Consider the following 13,262-nt stretch of genomic DNA (forward strand, 5'->3'; position numbering starts at 1 on the left):
AACATGTTTTCAAAGGGTGAACAAAAGCAGATAAATATGCTGTCATTTAACATGCACAGTTTTCAGCAAAATGTCCATATTGTTCTGCTCTGTATGTTTCTTGAGAGGCACTGGAGCTGTCAGTCAGTATGTTTTGTTGCAATACTTTAAGTGCTTGGTCTCATGATCAATGAGCATCATAGCGAAAACACTTGTGATTTCAAGTAAAGTCACGAAATGCTCCGCGTGAAGTTGTGGTCGCTTTTCTTTTGTGACACTGTGAGATGCAAATGTTGGATTCTTTATATTGGAAAGACGTTTGGATGGAATATGATAAGAACAGGTTGGTGTTGCACTTTGGGAGTGCTTTGGGCACTGACATCTCCAGGCCAGGCTGCACTCTCACTTGCTGTGTGGAGAAGGAGAAAATGGTTTCTAAATTGGTTTTCAAATTCAGTGGTGGCCACTAATCAACTTACTCGTGTCAGTATGCTTCTGAGCTCATTTTTACAGAACTGGTAGGAATCCTTGCTCTCCACAAGCAGCTCTTTGCCCTGGGAGAAGACCGAGATTTATAGTTATGAGGTTTTGATCAAAAGGAGGAAGATATAATCGAGTCCCACCAGCTTCTGAGCTTTATAGACATGGGATTCATCAGCAGACCTTGCCTCTGGTCTTGCATGCCGTGAAAAGATGTTGGGGTTGGTGTGCTTCATGCTTCCATGGAACTCTATTTCTTTGTTGACCAAGTGGGTGAAGAAAGCAGAGGAAAGGAGAAAGCTTCGCGTTACAACAGGCTTCAGAGACTTGTGAGTATCTTGTTTTAAACCTGATTTGAAGGGGCAAATTTGCAGTAGAAGTACCTCCTCCTTAAACATGGAAAAAATAGCTAGAAAACAGAGATGATTTTATAGAGAATAACGAATGGGAAGTTTATCATGGCACTACTGAAGGGCTGATCTCCTTTAGCGCTACAGGGTAAGTCCACTTCAGGGACTCACCTGCAACTTGGGAGGCACAGCTGCAAAGGGCAAACCAACTTCTATATGATGTAATATGGGAAAAAAAAAAAGTCAGTGTTGTGATGTCATAGTGGCATAGTAAACAAAAAAAAAAAAGAATGTGCTAACAATGGGCACTGTATTAAATTGTGACACTGTATTATAGTATGGGAGTTTCTTCAGCAGAATAATTCTCAAGCCATAATGAAAAGAAGCTCCGTGCATGGACACAGTTATTTTATTTAATCTTGTTTTAGAAATCTAATAGGAAAACAGCTACATTAGGCTAAGTCACTTCATTCTACTATGCACTTTTAAAGTAAGAAGATTATGTTACCCCCATCCCCATAAATCAGGATTCAACTTGAATGTTCAGGTTTTTGTGCCAACAAAATCTCCAATTTGCTGAGCTCAAATTCTCTGATCTCATGGCAGGGGCCAGAAGTAGCGATGCACTTCAGAAACGGCAATCGCCGTATTATCTACATGGAAGAATTGGGACTTTTTCTCTAAACTATCAATGTGCTACTCCTCCTGCCACTTGAAGAGCAAGTTTCTTCTCTCTGTAACAGTTGTGCTTTCTCGGCGTGGTCCATGTTGCCTTGTTTCTCACGTACTTGTATTAGAATTGGAAAATTTTACCTGCAGCATAGCATGCATCTATTAAAATCTGTGCCAACGTGCTCATATTATTTTAAAGAGAATGCAAGTTTTCCTTCATAAAATTCCAGTGGGCAATGAATTAAAAATGACAACTCTATATACAGTGAAAACAAGAAAATAAAATATACAAAACATTGCTAATGATCAGTTCTTGAAAAATTTACCAGACACATAGTACCCAGGGAGCTAAACTCATTAGCAGAGACTGATACGAAAGCTGAGGTACTCCAGGATGAGGCTGAGACACAACATATTCAAATGAAATCTCTTTAGCAAAATTGTTTTGTTTCCTTCACAGAAATATTTGGCAACAGCATGTCTTCCGTTTTTTTTTTAAAAAAAAAAAGTATGTGGTAGGTTACAGCATCTCATTAATCAGCCGTCCTGATGTTCACGTGCTCATGAGCTTTTGCCTCCTTGGGGAAGGCAGAGGAGTTCCTAATGATGGTCTGGAGTTTTTCCCTGGTTTATCAGGTGGGTCCTGGTGTTGTTCTGCTTGGCTGGAGCCTGGCCTGGTGTCCGCTGGGTGATCCTGCACATCACCTTCTCTCCCAGCAGAGCTGAAGGGGAATTACAGACCTGGAGCTTGCTGCAAAGTGACACAGACCATCTATACAGTGCCAAGCATGCTGTCAACACTCAATAAATAGTAATAATTAATAGTATCTGAATGACCTCACTCTATGACTGCATGACATTGGGTATATTGGATGACTGTATACACCAATCCATTAACTTAACAGAGCTGCATACGTACTATGTGTGGCATTTGAATGCTGACACCTTCTAGAAACAGACAATTGTTTCACACCTCATTTGCAAACTAAAGGAGATATGAAATGAATTAAACTTCCTGCAAACACTCAGGAGATTTACAGAGAGTCCTATCTCTAAGTCTACTGTACTATTTGCATAAAAGAATTCAGTATCAATGTAATTATTCATGATAATTCTAAAGTAGTTTTGCTGCTTCAGGATTTTTCAGATTAAGAATGTAATGAATTAGTAATAAAATCCTAACACAAATTTATTCCTAAATACAATTTCCTTTCTGGTTGCGAATCTCATTGTATTTATTATAAAAGATGTACTTGTTGAAATAGCTTTTCTCTGGCGGCATGGTTTAAAGATGCATGTCTTTGGCAAAGTTGAATTTCTATTAGCAGACTGCTTCAGAAAAACCTTGCCTTTTCTTTAAGCAGAAAGAGGATTTGACTGATGTGTCCTTGTACACCATAACGATGAGTGTCTAGTAAATATGCATCTCCGCAGCCTTGCTCTATGTGCAGAGCGAGCGGTGGCAGCGTGCGTCTGGTGGTGCGGAGAAGGGAAAAGACTTTGAGAACTTGAGCTGCTCCTCTCCCTAATGAAGCCCATTAACCTGCAGCAAGACCCAGTCTAATAACCATGTCTAAGTGAGAAAGTCAGGCCTGTTTGCTTTTGATTGCACCTCTTTGCTGGCTGCCTCCATGCTCCCGATGTAAATCTACCTTCTGAACTGCCTGCGCTTACCCCCAGAATCGTTAACACATACCTTTTTATTTGTTCCCTTTGCATGCCATTAAGCCTGCATGACACTGCACATCTGTGTCTCAGCATGCCTTTTCTGCAGACCAGTGAGTCATTAGGAGAGATAAGATGAGTCCCAGATGTTGAAGAAACATGGTAGCACCCTGTGGATTACAACTGGGAAAAATAAAAGCCAAAGTTTTAACGTTTATTGGGTACCACAAGGTAAGCAAGTTCATTTGGTTATGTGGAGATGGTGACACTTTTTAATTTAATTTCTTTTTAAAGCCCGTATCTTGAAATTGTTTTTTCTTGAAAAAGTCATGAAATAATTTCAACCGGCGAAGGTTGAATCCTAGACACAAAATAAGGAAACATTCAGGTTTTTTTCTCTCAGCTTTTCTGCTCTCAGCATTTCTCCTCTCATTGCTCTCTCCACAAGGGAGATTCAGCTCCTGGGACGTCGGTACAAATGTTGGTACAAATTTAGCATTTTCTGAGCTTTCAGTTTTGATAAAAGATGTCTTTTTCCTGGGAAATTGTAAGGGTTTGTCATCAGCTCTAGGGCAGGTTACAATTTCGTGTTCATGACTTAGAACATTTTTTGTTCGTTTTGATATTCTGTGAAATTAGAAAAAGCAAAATTTAGTTAATCTGCTTGGTGCAAAAAAATTTGGATGTTGGTTTCATTCAAAACAGAGATCTGTTTCATTATTTACTACCCAGTTGGGAACACAACTTCTTGGTTTGATGGTGAGCCCTTGTTTCCCACCTTTCCAGCAGACGTGATCATGCCATACTCATCACTCCTCAGCAGGAACCAACCACCAAGCTCAGTCCTTTCAAGCAAATTGATGGAACTGAATATTTCTGTAACCTAGAGAAAACTCCCTATGCATGTTATATATATATATATGTGTGTGTGTGTATATATATATATGTGTGTGTGTGTGTGTATATATATATATATATATATATATATTCAGTTTTCACACCCTACTCTCTGCTACCTCCTGGTGACAAAATAAAAGTTAAACTCCTTGCCCGAATTGTGGTGATCCACCAGGTGACATAACCCGACCAGGAAATGCCTTGAACTCTGCCACAGATGAACATATTATCATCTTCCTCTTGTGGTAAGGCTCACACTTAAATGGGTAAAACATTTCTAAAATATTGATTACTTGGGATGATGAAAATCTCAGAGGAAAAAGTACTTTTGTCCTGGAATAATCCCAGTGGAATTTTGCACTGACAGGTTTGTTTAATGATATTACCATGAAAAAGAATGATGTTTGCTGAAAATGAAGATTTGCTCTTATTCCATTCTCAACTTTGGCCTCCAGAGAACTAATTTACCAAGACATACTTTTTCTTGTATTTAAGACCACTGGAGCACACACTTTACATTAGACATCCTGATCTGTGTTAATGATGGCTCTGTAAAATTTTCATATATGAATGTATTTTTCTTAGTGATCCAATTCTCTGTTCAGATTATATTAGCATATTTAATGTGAATAACAGTGGATTCTTGTTTATTTCAAGCTACCACAGGAGCTCTGGAAAAGTGGACTTGCTTTTTCTCTGAGTTACCTCCATAAGTGAGAGCTACTGGATGTGAAATGTCCAAAGTGCAAGAGATTGTTCTAGCACAGTGCTGTATTTTAGTCTTATAACTGAAAGGTTAATTGTCTTTAAAGTTGTTTGCACGTGGGCAGAGCTGTGAGTCCACATGCTTATTTTACTTTCCTTTCAAGCTGAAGTGTGTGGAGAATCAAAACGTTGCAATTGTTTATTTCAGATTTGAGGCTGTAAATGGCTTGTTACTACTGCCAACAGTTTTTTTCTGTAGGAAACAGTCTTAGAGCAGCTTTAATTTACACTATGGAAAGTGGAAAAGTAAGTTTAGGGGCTAATTTTGTTCTAGTAATATGTAATTGTTTGGACCTCTTTTGAAATGTTATTTGAAAAAAAAAAACCCAAAACAACCAACAAAAGATTCCTGTTTTGTCTCCAGCTGTGGGATCCCCACTGACAGCAGCCCCTGGAACTGTGAATTCTCCTCCTATGCCGATATTCAACAACTGCCAAGTCCCTGCGCACCCTGCTCTAGGTGCCCCTGCTTTAGCAGGGGTGTTGGACTAGAAGATCTACAGAGGTTCCTTCCAACCCCCTTCATTCTGTGATTCTGTGGCATAAGGGCACTGACGCGCACCCATCATGAACTTCAATAAAAAAACCCAAGGGGAGAGATCCTAGTTAGACCTAACAGTCATTCTGAGATTTGGAAAGACTTGGGAGTTAAGACTTAAAACATGTGAAAAATATCTGGAAAAAGAAGTTATATTATTTGTTGCAGGAACAAGTTAGTTTTGTAAATTCCCTGAATTTTGCTCCATTCAAATGTGAAAATACTGAAGTAAATTTACATTTTCTTTATTAAGTACTAAAACCAGAAAAAAAATCAGTAGATTAATGTAGTGTTTTCTTAATGATTAGTTAAAAGCTGTGTCAAAGAGTAACATTGCAGATACCCAGGATCTAAGTTCTGAGTAAGGGATGCACAACCACATAATCGTGAAGACCATGAAGAAAGGCTGTCATAGCTCTGACTTGTTTCCCCAAGGAAGTAAAAGGGGAAAGAAACTATACTTGATATTTCATCCTGGGATCTCTTGCAAGATCCCTGGCAGTCCTCCACACTGCTTTGCAACCTTGGCAGATGTCACTGAGGAGAGCGCTATTGCCCCAAACCAGAGACATCTACTTCTCTGTGTTATCCCAATGAGGAGGCAGGGAATGTCTTGCCACTGTCAGACTCTGGCTCTGGGACAGCTGCTCCTAACTAGGGGTCATTTGCTAGGTCATTATTTAAGTTAAGCTGTGTGGGAAACTGTGAAGGAGGAAGTTATTCTTTGAATTTGTAGTTAGTATGGATTTTCTCAAGTAGCGACTCTAAAATTATCACTGTCAAAACTGCTGTAAGTTTAGTATTTGAAAAGATCTTTTTTTTTAATAGTGACGTTTTTGCATTACGGAAGACAGTTTTCAGCCTATCCCGGCTGCCTGCCTTATCGTCGCATTTTGGTTCAGCCCTGCACTCATGAGTTCCCATGGTAATCTCCAGCTACTGAATCCAGGACTGCCAGCAACGCTTCTGCAGGCTCGTGGTTAGGGCTGATTTAGGAACTGATGCTGTAATGTGCTGAGCGCTCCTGCATGTTCCTGAACATGCTTTTCTCTGTTCTCTTTCATGTGTTCTTTACCTCCTTGGATCAGCCACCATGTGGCTCATCCATACTTGGTCTGTTTTGGAATTGAATCATGACCCTACAAATATTAAATCATCGTGTTCTGTAAGAACCATGTGAAATGCTGGACCTTGTCTCCATCTTGATTGTTTGCAGATGTTGGGGTTGTCCTGAAGAAACAGTCAGTGTCTTGACTCATCCTAAAAATGCTCAACATCTGTGCAAGCACTTTAAAATGTGATATATATCAGGTAATTATCACCACATGCCTCCTCACTTCCATTCGTATTTATTTTTCTTGATAAGACAGCGAAAGAATGAAGATGTTTAGTAACTGAACTTTTGTTTTTCAGCCAGTGTAATGAATCCTCACTTCCACTAGTTGTGAGACTTCTCTGTTTATCAGTGTGTTGTTTCACCTTTTGTTCAAAGCAGTGGTTTCACTCACAAAATAGCTCCATTATCCATGCATTTGCCTGTTTGCTGTAATGAAGACAACTGGATTTGTAATAGTCTATTAAATGGGCTATTAAATAATATAGTTACTGGAGAGACTCTGGTAATACTGGATGGAGTGGCATGGTAATAATTCTGAGATTCAGATGTTGCATGGACTTCCTTTCTTCTACAGGTTTTTGAAGTGTTTTCTTGAGGGTTTTCATAAATCTTTCTACTCCTTGGCTGGCATGCAGCCAGGATGGATCCATTTGTTTTACTAGAACCTGAGATATTCAGCTGCTGCAGCAAGTTCTTCACTCTTGAACTGTTAGTCCATCATCAAGTTCAATGAGTACTACACTACAAGATATAGAAAACACGCTGACTGGGCCGGCCACCTGGCTGAGGTTAAAATAGTGGTTTTGATTAGAGGAGAAATAAATCTGGAATAATCTCAGTGAAAAAAGGTGCATATTTACTTTTCTGGATGTGATAGCAGAACTGGTCTAACGGTTGATGGACCTCAATCTGTGAATATCTATGAGCAGCTATTATCTGTATTGCAGTTTCAATCAAAATTGAGTCTCTATAAATCAAATGCCTTAAAAGTCTACTGACTGTCTCAGTGCTTCTAAGGTTTTGTCTTTAAACACAGAAATGATGTGCTTTTAAATAAGGTTTTAATTGATTCACAGACTGCATAAGCGACTCATGTTGAAGCAGAACCTGAAAAATATGTTTCTTGACTCATACTCCAATATTTTAAGATCAAGAACCTGATTTCTCTTTAAGAACTTGATCCCAAAGGCATGAACTTGATCCCAAAGGCTTATGAATGGCCCTGCCGAGATTATGGTTTAAGGAATTTTCTGAATTGAGGATTAATTCACTGCATTGCCATTTGCACTAGTGCAAGTCGTTAGACATTACTGCCCTTCAGTGTTAAAATTTGTACTCTACTAAATTTTTCTGAAAGTTTCTCTCCAAAGAGAATCATTATTTTTCCTCTGTTCTTCATTTTTTCTCCTCTGTCTCTGAAAGATAACATTTACATTCCAATATATACAGTACTAGTCCAAATTTTCATTATGATATACTACCATAGAAGTCTGTGCAATGAAATGTTTTTTGGAACAATTGCTCGTGCCTTATTAGGAATTGGACTTTCACTCCAACGTGATAAAAAATGAATAGTATTAAATCCCAGCTCTCCTTCTCTTTTTTGTTCCATTGAAGTACAAGTAATCATTGTGCGTTAAAAACACTTCAAATGAAATGACAGCAACCATGAAAGCAACTTGGTGTAAAGTCTTTCTGTAGGTAAGAGTTTTTATTGTTGTGACTGTGGTTTATGTCACTAGTACTTAGCCAATTAATTTGTTCTCTGCCCTTTGAACAGGAGAGAACGTTTCTGCTTTGGTCTTATTTTGATTCATTTAAGGATTGATTGGATACTGTCTGTCCATCTTAGAGACTTTCTGGACTCGCAGCTCTGAAAAAGCCCACTGTACTCTCACAGTAAGCACTTGTTTCCGTCCCAGGTTTGACGTGTTGTGAGTGACTCTGTCCTCTCTCTGTGGGGAAGGGGAATGACAGGGGTGTTTTCTGTTATGCCTTTCGCATGGTTGGAGGGTTTCGTAGCATTATTCCCTTTTGCCATCAAGTTCCATTCTGTACTCTTATATTCAAGAGATATTTCCAGAGTAGACTTTTCTAGTTGAACTGCCTGCCAATGTTTGTACTCATTGGTCTTGTTTCTGTGGTGTTCCCAACCCAGGGACTACAGTGATGTTGGGCTACTGGAAGAGCTGAGACCCCATGGATGACAATCTTCTATGCTTTGCATTTTTTTTATAGTCCTGCTTTGCTCATTACAATTTTTCTTGTTATCTTAAAATCAATGTACTTTTTAAAACAACTATGTTGTTTTCTTCCCCTCTCACTTGCTCTAAGAAACCATCGGATGTTTCGCTGAGATTTTGGGTTTTTGTTTACTCTTTTCAGTGCTGCTTCGGCACTTAATTTGCAGTTAGTGCTTTTGCCATTAAACTTCAGTATATTCCATTTATTCTATAGGATCCATTTTTTTAGTAAATTCAGGACTTCCTGGTGAACTTAAAATTCAAACTGCTGCTGACTCTAGGAACCAGAGACCTTCAAAAGCATTTCAATTCTATCTTGTCCTGGGAGTCCATTAAATTGCTAATGGAGATGTATCGCGAGAGCAGAAAAGCTTAAAAATAAAAATCTTGGAATGGTGTTTTCAGAATTTGAGGTCAATATTTTTTTCTTGCTAACTGCATATTACCCCAGCACAATCCACTCCTCTTTAGTGATGTGATTCACACTGAGCATTGGTGGAAGCTGTGATATCTTTCTACTGATAGCAAATTTACAATTACATATTTTGAGTATTGTACTTGTAAAAATCTGGTGTAGCTGAAGAACGAGGTAGTGTGCTAGGAGCCGGGAAACAATTTTATTCTGAGGTTATTATATGATGGGACTTAATTCTGAAAAAAAATGTTGGTTTTCCTTCAATTGGTTATCCGAGATTTGTTCCCAGTGTTGTTTCAGTTGGAAATCACATTGCCCTGTGTTATCAACCACACATAATCGTTCTATGGATTTGAACTGCAGGCGCTCTAGTTACTTCCTGAAGCTCACTGGATATCTGCGAATGAATTATTGGGCATGATTAGGTGCAGCTGGTGCACCTATCAGAAAGAGTGGCTTTTGAAATACTGTTCAAGATGGTTTTGATAAATTCAAAGTTTGAGAGTTTTTTTTTTTTTTTTGCTTTCCATTAAAAAACTGTGAAATAGAAGACTGTTCATATGTTGTAGGGATGGCAGATGGAAAACCAGGAATCTTACTTTTCAGTGATACCCTGCATATTGTACACGTTGATGTCCTGTTTCTTATCTTCAGTAGATCTCTAAATTTAGAGTTGACATAGTGGTAAGATTACAACCTGCATAATGATCTTCATTGGCGGTTGTCTTCTGTTCCTCTGTATGTGTGACTGCATTCCCCAGACTCATCTGCACATTTTCATCAATCATTTCTCCTGTCAGTTTGGAGACATAAGTGAAGTGTTTGACTTCCAGTTTTGCTCTTTTGTGGCACACGGTACTTCTAGTCATTGATGTTTTGAGCCAGTGGTCTTCTGCCGGTGTCAGGATGCTCCTTTCTCCTTCGGTATGGTGTTCAGGGATAAGTAGTGATTTCAGATAACTTTTCTGGTGAGACATCTGTTGTATGTCCTTCTCTGAGTACAATAGAATCTGCTGTTAGTTGCTGTGAGGTTTTCTCCACTGGCTGCAATCGAGGACAAAGGCGGTTGACAAACGGAACATAACAGATGTTCTTGTTGCTTTTGCTGACATTCAAAATCTGCCTTTTCTGATGTAACAGATAATTTTTGTGTCAGCTGAGGAGATGAGATCCTTATTTCCCTGAACATCTCAAGTGGATATGAAAGCAATATTTTGCTTTATCTGATTTATGGGTATGTGTTGCCATTGCCAGTAGATTATCTGGCCTGATAATAGATTTTTACTTGATGTTGTGGAGACTAGTTACAGATGTATGATTTCTTCTCTTATCTTCCTCCAGAAGATTTGTACATTCTGGCAGACATGACAAGCTTTCTTTTTGGATTGGGTGGAGAACAGAAAGAGTTTATGCTACTGTGTGCATGAGCCACCAGAATTGTATCGGCTTTCCTTGAGCTTGTCACTTGTTTAGGATTTGCTTCTCTCCTCCAGTCCTTGAGTGGGAACTTTTATTACCATTGCAGATCATGACACTGGGTCACTCATTCCTTTACCAATTGGCTTTGTTTGCTTTGCCAGAATTTAGTAAAGCTCCATGTACTCCTGAAAGATTTGGCAGCTCTTTAGCTTGTGCTTGGCATCAAATGCTGGCTGAGAAGACACCCTGTAGTTTGTTTTTATTTATTTCTTTCTGCCACTCTTTCATGCCAGCAGGTTTTCTGCTGCCCCCAGAGTCAGCACAGGGGTATTCGCCAAGGCAGGGACACAAGGGAGCACGGCATTCCCTCATCCCAGCCCCAAGGTCAGGTTCCTACATCTTTTTCCACTTTTGTGAAGTTCAAAAGCAGTGAAATATGGTGGATTTATATCCCAGAGTTGGTTTTTATGTAACATGGTGTGACGGGAGCCGGTGCTTCACTTTCTGCACGTGCTAGAAGGATTTGACTGTTCAAGATCTCCGGCTAAACCGGCGTGTGTGGGATGTCCCTGTGCAAAGCCTCAGCCTGCTGTACAGGCAGCTGAACCTGACCTTGTGTTATTGGGGGAGTAGAGGGCTTTAGGACAACGCGTGGTTTGAGGTCTGCTGGAGCACATTGAGGGAGGTTTGCTTCCTATTCCGTAAAGATTCACACAGGACCTCATCCGGTGGACGCCTTGACAGCAAGTTACGACCCCACGATGTGATTATTTGGGTGGACAAGTAGATAACTTGGGGATTCTTGCTGCAGGAGGAGACGACCCTGCTCAAAGGGAAATAGTAACAGTGGTCGCAGGGCTGGGCTGTGAGATGGTGGTCCTTGAAACCTGGGTTTTGTAGCTCGGTGGGATTGTGCAGCTTTCCAAGCCATCCACCCGATGGCAGCACAGCTATGGATGTCGCACCGCGCTCCCCTAAGTTTGCCTTGGCCTTGCCTCCCACCGCACACTCACCAGCTAATCAGCAGCGGTTTTTCTACTATCCGAAAATAATTCCACTTTTTTTTTTTTTTTTTCCTGTTCCTTCATATTCTCCAATGCTTTTCTTTAAATCCTTTGTTAAGATATATATGTAATAAATAATTCTCCTAGTCAAGGCTTATGGGAAAATGCTGCAGCGCGTATAAAACAGACATAAGAAATACTCAGCATGTGGTCAAAATATCCATTTTCAGAGTGGATGAAACTGGGTTTTAGAGTTTATACTTGTGCTATTGCAACTAAATTAAGTCATGAAAGAGGATAATACAATGTACCATCACTTTAAAGTAATTTAATCATGAAAACTAAAAATTTGGAAGCAAACAGATATTTTACTTAATAGAAACCATCTGCACTGTACAGTAGGCAAATTGTATAAAAATGAATAAAACTGTCTCTGGAGGAAAATGACTCAGGCACCAGCTTATATAATGAAGATGTATATGTGCCTTTTAGCATTTGCATTGTCTATTAGACTAGGTAAATCGCAGCACTAGTGTAAGTGAAACAGTTACAAATTTTATTACCATTATATGACTGATGACAAAGGCAGTAATAGAAGTAATGCCTATTAGAGGGGGCTTGTTCCAGACCCTAAATATCCTTCTGCTTTAGACTGGTCTGCGTAGCTCAAGCTTTATTGAGGGAAGGGTCGCTGGGACATTTTTAGCAGGTTGCTGTTTTTCCTGAGGAAGCCTTTTCCCCTGCTTGGGCTTTTGCCTGCTTGATTTGAGCCCACCCAGAGGGGGACTCATTTATGACTATCTGGAAGGGATTTCTGACTGGACTTTTTATTTGGCAGAGCTGGGTGATCTTTAAACCAGTCTTTTACTCCTGCCACCACGTAGCACAATCCAGTTGTTCGACACAGAGTTGCTCTTCTTCCTCACTGCTGGCACCTCTCCTTCCCCCTGTTGTTGAAGGACAGATTTCAGTACTTTTCAAAATATTTATTCGTTTGCATTCAGCAGCTTTCCTAAATGTTTGCAAATAATATGAATTATTCAATTTCATGGCTGTAATAGCCTGCGTCTAGTCTGCTTTTAAAATGAAGTTTATAAGAGCCACTTTCAGTTGCTTTAACACTCAAAATAAATGTGCCCTGCCTTAAAAGCTTTGTACTATTTTCTCCCAAAACCACAACAATGTCTGTTCAAAAAAGCAGGAATTTTCTGACGCAACATTTTTAACAACAAAGGAAAATCCCACCCTCCTGGTGACATTTGTGCTTTTACATTCTCAGCTGCTATTTTAAAGAATAGGTGTATGAGGGAAATCTGTGTAATGCAAAAGAAGATGCATTTGTATTTTAGGAAGAGTAAGGAGGTGAAAGCAAGATCGTTTTCCATTTGCGTATTAAGCATATTTGGTGAGAACATTTTGCATTAACAAATATGTAAAGTAAAAATACGTCCCAAGAGATTAAGACTTCTGTGATTTAAAAAAAAAATTAAATTAGATGCAATTTTCTACCCTGATATTCTTGCTTTCTGTTTTGCTTCTTGTTATTGTAATATGCAGGTCCACATGTCTAACCTGCCCTGGTTATGAAGCCGAGCGGTGGGAAGCGGGAGCCGTGAAGCTGTTATTTCACACTCGGGAGCATAAGCACCCACCAGCATTTTGGGTAAAATTCTTGTTTTTTTTTTTCTGAGCAGAGCTTTGGGTTTTTTTTTTTTGGG

This window comes from Cuculus canorus, chromosome 7, assembly GCF_017976375.1.
Source record: "Cuculus canorus isolate bCucCan1 chromosome 7, bCucCan1.pri, whole genome shotgun sequence".
NCBI lineage: Eukaryota > Metazoa > Chordata > Aves > Cuculiformes > Cuculidae > Cuculus > Cuculus canorus.